The 6,322-nt window shown below is 44.1% G+C and overlaps 1 long non-coding RNA gene across 1 annotated transcript; it reads left to right on the top strand.

Annotated features, from left to right (window-relative positions):
* Positions 1-208: 208 nt before the first annotated feature.
* On the top strand, positions 209-4,056 carry LOC129531722 (uncharacterized). The gene is made up of 3 exons (XR_010129792.1): positions 209-272; positions 1,600-1,745; positions 3,933-4,056. It is a non-coding gene; the product is annotated as an uncharacterized lncRNA (long non-coding RNA).
* Positions 4,057-6,322: the final 2,266 nt, after the last annotated feature.

The following is a 6,322-nucleotide window of genomic DNA, read 5'->3' as shown; positions in this document are numbered from 1 at the left end:
TTTTTTTTTTTTTGAGATGGAGTCTTGCTCTGTCGCCCAGGCTAGAGTGCAGTGGCGCGATCTCCGCTCACCACAAGCTCCGCCTCCCGGGTTCACGCCCTTCTCCTGCCTCAGCCTCCCGAGTAGCTGGGACAACAGGGGCCCGCCACCACACCCGGCTAATTTTTTTGTATTTTTGTAGAGACAGGATTTCACTATGTTAGGCAGGATGGTCTTGATCTCCTGACCTCGTGATCCGCCCGCCTCAGCCTCCCGAAGTGCTGGGATTACAGGTATGAGCCACCGTGGTCAGCCTCTTCTCTGAAGCTTTTTCTAAACTACTCTCTCGCCCCTAATCCTTTGGGTGCCCCAGGAAAACCCAGCTTGCACGGGATCATAGGGACTTTGTAGCTGTGGAGTAAGGGACCAGGTCTCTTTCCAGTCTCCAGCCAGGGCTGAAGCACTTCTCTGAGCAGGAGCTGCCAGCAGGGAGGGAGGGATCTGTTGTGCAGGCATTTGCATCCGCCTGCCTGATGGCGCTCCTAAGATCTGGAAAGTGAGCCACGTTAAGGTAAAAAGCAAACAATTTTGGGTTACATATGTATCCCTTCATAGGATGTACATACATATGCTGAACAAGCTTGCCCTGGACATACCCATTTCCAAATGCAGTGGGCACTTCGTGTGAGCAAAGAGGATCTGTAGAGCAAAAAGCACTGGCTCTGAAGATGGACAGACCTAGGTTCAAATGCCAGCTCCTGCATTTTCAGTGATGGCCACAAGCAGATTCTCTCTCTAGTTTCCTCATCTGAACAGTGAGTGGAGACAGAGCTGTAGTGAGCATCAGATGGCACAGTGTGTAAAGCGTGCCCGGCCCACATCGGGTCCTCGATAGACAGCAGAGGCTCTTGCTATTCTGTGAGGAAGGTTGGAAAGAGCACACAGTTTACTGGGTGTTGGCCATTTGTCATGCATGAGGCTTAGCGCTTTTGTTGATGATGTGCATCTTACACATGCACACACACACACAACTGAAGTAACTGTTAAAGGATAGTTTTTTAAGAAAGCTAAAATAATGAATCATTCAAATATAAAATGAAGATTATCAAATATTTTATTTAACTTATAAATAAGGAAAAAACTAGTAAGATATTACAACTGAGTCAAAAGAAAATTTTAAAAATACATCAGTGAAAAAATTGATATTCGTAGGTAGAGCAATTGCATTCCACTGCACAGAATTTCTTTGGATTTCTCTGTTCATGAACATTTTCATTTCTATAATTTTTCTATAATTTACAAAATTGTCAAATAGCTCAAAGACAGTGAAAAGGGCAAGCCTTAAAATCAGATAATTTGGAAGAGTTACCAGATACCCTTTTTGGTTTTGTCTAATTCAAAATTTTTCATGATGTTTTCTGGCATAGCTATTATTATTCCCATTTGCAGTTGAGGAAACAGACTCAGAATACAAGTGTGTGATGTGTCTACAGTCACCAAAAAAAAAAAAAAAAAAAAGTGTAAATGGCAGTGTCTACATGCAAGCTCATCTTTCTATCACTCCAAACCTAGAGTGGCTTTATTTAAAGAACTGGGATTTGCTTTACTTGTATATTTCAGGGGATGAACAATCAATACATCCGTCGAGAAGTCTTCTGCTGTGGAACTTGTCATGAGCTCAAAAGCTTCTGGGAAAAAGAAATTAGCAAACAGACTTTTTACCGAGAACTGGAGGAAGATTGTCAGGAAAGAAGCGCCCTAAAAAAGTATGTGAATTGTTTCTCTGTTATTACTTTTAAAGTGGATTTTCCAGAGATATGCCAGATATGAAGACTCAGGTAGGGAATTCTCTTTGGTACCCAGTGCTGTAGGAAGGTACATATGCTGTACATGAAAGCATAAATTCTGTGCAGTGACAGGAGGAAATGCGAGCTCTCATGAGGAAATGGGAGCAAGACTTGGAAGGAAGAAGTTCACTGTGCTCACAGGTCCCAGAGGAGGGATAACACATGCATGTCCCACAGGGCCAGAGGGGAAGCTCCTGGTTTTGGTCAGGTGGGAGAAGAGCTAGTGGGAACCTCTTAGCCAGAGTCTTTATTGGGGTTTCTATGAAAAAGGCAAGGCAGTGCAGAGTGTATAATTCAGGACCAGTTAGTTTGAGTCATTCTGGCAGGATTTGGGCTATAGGAGTTGTTTCCAGTTGCCTGGTACCTGGCCCCAGGATAATCAAGTGCAGGGGAAATAGTGGCTCAGTGTATGAGAGTTAGACAAGGAAGTGGCTAGGGCTGCAGACTTGAGATCAGTTGGTCTGGAGATTGGCCAAGCCTTTTGCTATCTCTAAAATAGGGCTAGTCCTAGCAGGGGCAGTCTCTCCCTAGCCAGCAAACTTTGTAAGATGTCAAAACATCATAAAACACAGAAAATAGAAAACATCACCAATACATCCACTCATTCAGTCTTGAGAGTATACCAGGGTTTTTCCACCTCAGCGCTATTGACATTCAGGGCCAAATAATTCTTTGTTGTGGAGGGTTGTTCTGTGCTAAGATGTTTATCAGCATCCTTGGCCTCAAAGCATTAGCTATCTGTAAGATCTCCACACACATTTTGAGAACCAAGGCCACCTGGAGGGCAAAGTCATCCCCGATTGAGAACCAATGACTTACAGATATGGACAAGACTTTTTTTAATATAAAAAATGAAGTTATGTTATTTATGTCTTGATAAACTAAAACAATCTGTTCGCTACCCTTTCTCTGTTACAATCTTTAGCACATGTGGTTACACTAAATTTCAGGGTTAGGTTGATGGATGTGTATATGTGCGAAAAACTAGTGAAATAAAAAGATCCCTCATCTGGGATAATATGTATCAAGATTCTTGGGAGAAGAGTAATGTGGTCTTTCCCTTACTGGCAAGTGAACTTGTTGTTCTATTCCAAGGAGTCTGCTGAGAGATGAAGTTTTGCTTATGTGGGAAGATGTGTCATATGTGTCAGCCTCAGTCTGAATGCCAGGGCCAGCACCTACCCTCACACGTCAAATGCCTTGGAGCAGAAGGATCAGCTCAATTCTTCTGGGCCTGTCCGGGTTCTCTGTCCCTAAAATGGGAGAGGCTAGCCAGGCTGTCTGTTTGCTGGGACGTCCGCTCACAGGTGGAATGGTAGTCATGTGTTCTCCACAGCAGAGCACTGTGATTCCATGTTTCTGTGTCTGCCTATGCATGCTGAGCTGAAAACATGAGTAATTCACATGAGTAAAACTCAAAGTTAATTTTTAAAACAAAATCCTTTCTTAAGCCAGAGAGGACCCTCCTTCCATAACCAGAGAAGAGCTCTGCCAACATTCCAGCCACACTCCTGGTGGCCTAATGGACAAAACTAGGCCTTCCTACATGCTAGAAGAGTCTCATATTAGAGCATCCAATCCTGTAGATTCTCAGGGAAGTGAAGAGAGTCCGTTGTGTGGTCCCCACCATCTTCCGTTCCCCAGTCCTGGCCCACTAGCCCACTGGAAGCCAGATCCCATCTTGAGCCCTGTGCTGTATCTTCCCTTCCAGAAAGCAAAACTTGCAATATGATCTTATTTTTGTCAAGACAGTAAAACTTTTATATATATAGTATGTAAAGGAAAAAGATTAGAAGAAAATATACTAAGATACTGAAAGTGGTTATTTTTGACTAATAAGATGACAGATTGTGTGTGTGTGTGTGTGTGTGTGTGTTCTCCTATTTTTTCCAAAGTTTCTGTGATGATCCTGTGCCATTTTTAAGTAAAAAATAAGTTATAAAAATGGCAATCAATTGCAAATTGTCCATAGAACAAAATGCATTAATTCTCCAGGCTCCCATGTTCCCTAGAAATGACCCCCTCTTCTAAAGTTTGGAGCAGTTTTCTCTACCTTCTATGACTGAAAGAATAAATCTTTGTGCTCATCATGAAACATTTCATCAGTCTCCCCCAGCGAACTGTTTGAAGACATGATTGCAGCAGCCACAGGACTCAAAACCAGGATACCACCAGGAGCTGGGGAAGCGAGGCTCCCTGTGGTCTCTCCTTCAGCCTCGAGGCCACCCACCAGAGCCATCACGCTGATCAATTGTGAATTAAAATTCTCAAAAGCTTTTTTCATTTGGCAAACAATGAATTAAAACCTCGTGGTTTTACTGTGTTTACTGTTATTTTTGCTGAACAAAAAAGCGTTTCATATTTCTGCAGAACAATGTGAAGGCATTAAATGGCACTGTACTGTACACTTACAGTGCTTAAACTGGTACATTTTATGTTATGTATGTGATAATATATATCACAATTTTTAAAAAGAGAGAATGGGTGGAGTTGCAAAAGCCCCATTGCAGGCAGAGGGAGCATCAGGTCCAAGTGTTAGTGAACCGAGAGGAAACCCAGCAGCCAGGACTTGTGTGCTGAGATTTGTGGGGTGGCGTGTGGCCCAAGATGAGACTGGAATTGCAGAACCTGGTTATCGGTCTTTGTCTCAAGGCCAGTGAAAGATTACTGAAAAGCTTTTATTAAGGCAGTGACATAATTTGTGTTAAAAAAAAATATCCCCCTGGACCAGGGTGAGAGTGGTTGGAGGGGCAGTGAATGTGGCTGACCAGGTAGAAAGCTGTCAGAGTTCTTCAGGAGAGAGATGGCTGTCACTTGGAGTAAGGTGCTGGAGTTGAGATGTAGAAAAGTGGGTAGATTTGAGAAAAGTTGGAGAACAAATGGCTGAACTTGTTGATGGGTTGCTGTGGGGGTGAGAGAAGGGACTCGTTGGGGCGGATCTCCATGTTTCTGGGTGGACGGTGGTGCCAGTAACTGGGGCAGGAAGCACAGAGAGAAGGGGTTGGAGGATGGATAAAGGTGCTTGTTTTGGGCATGGTGTTGAGTTTGCGCCTCAGTGAGGTTTGCAGCTACCAGTGGGGGAAGATTCTGTGCACGGGTCGTTGACTCAGGGCTCACTAAGGCCTGCACTAATTTCTGGTGGAGTCTCTGGTGATTCTACCTGCTTATGTACTGCACTGTTTTCTGAGGCATGTCTGTCACGGGACACGTTAGGACTCAGGACCACTCCCGAGAGAAAACAGATGGAACACCCCATCTGCCATGTGCAGCAGCCGGGCCTGCTCCCAGGGCAGCTGACAAAAATTCTCCCTTCTTCTTCTGAAAGGCTGCTCCCAAAGAAACAACACTGGCCTCATGACAGCATCCTGACTGGACTGTCCGTGGCATGTTGGTATTTTAGGCCTGCCAATTAACCGTGTGTCCAACTCTGGGTCCTTTAGACCCCAGGGTGGGCAGCTCTCAGAGCACTTCTGAAACATCGGCTTACGAGGCAGACACTGTGCTGAGTGATTGAAGCTAAATGTTGCTTCAGTTGCAGGGCTTGACTCTCTGGAACAGCTGCCGTTTCATTTAACAATTTTGGAAAATGAAAACATACCAGCTGGGTGTGATGGCTCATGCCTGTAATCCCAGCACTTTGGGAGGTTGAGGCCGGTGGATCACTGAGGTCGGGAGTTCAAGACCAGCCTGACCAACATGGTGAAGCCCTGTCTCTACTAAATACAAAAAATTAGCCAGGCATGATGGTGCGTGCCTGTAGTCCCAGCTATTTGGGAGGCTGAGGCAGGAGAATTGCTTGAACTCGGGAGGCAGAGGTTTCAGTGAGCCGATATTGTGCCATTGCAGTCTAGCCTGGGCAACAAAAGCAAAACTGTGTCTCAAAAAAAAAAAGAAACAAACAAACAAACAAACAAATCATACCCAGTTGAGATCCATCAGAGGCAGAAGTGGCCTTGTATTTGTGAGCTTCTCTCCTCCTCCCTCCCTCCAATTCCTCTGCAATCCCTGGGCCTATCCTAGTGCCATTGTGAAGGAACGTCATTCTTTATTCATGCCCTGCTGCTGAAAGGTGTATAAAGGCTTCGACTGAACAATCAAATATCAAGAAAACAACATTTAGGACATACCACCCAGACCACTAAGCATGTAATAAAAACCTGCAATTAGTCACACATGCCTCGAGGAGTAAACATGGGCTGGAATGAAGGATGGCTTTTTAATTATGCCAACAGATGAAGTCTTCATACTATGTACAGAAGCATTCAGGCCAAATTCTGGGGTAAGTTCAGAAATTTAACCCTCTAAAAGTGGCTGGTCATAATTGATTCAGAACTGGATAAGAATATGAGTTAAATCATTTTTAGCAATGACTCACTCTCACATTTAAGGGTAAACATGTACTGAAAGAAACTTGTTAATCTGTGAAGGTCAACCAAGATGATCTTGATATGTCCTCAAGGAAACACAACATGATATATGTAAGGTTGCATAGAAAC

This window comes from Gorilla gorilla, chromosome 12 (genome assembly GCF_029281585.2).
Source record: "Gorilla gorilla gorilla isolate KB3781 chromosome 12, NHGRI_mGorGor1-v2.1_pri, whole genome shotgun sequence".
In the NCBI taxonomy this organism is placed as follows: domain Eukaryota; kingdom Metazoa; phylum Chordata; class Mammalia; order Primates; family Hominidae; genus Gorilla; species Gorilla gorilla.
Note: the sequence above shows the minus strand (reverse complement) of the source record. Positions and strands in the feature narration are given on the sequence as shown.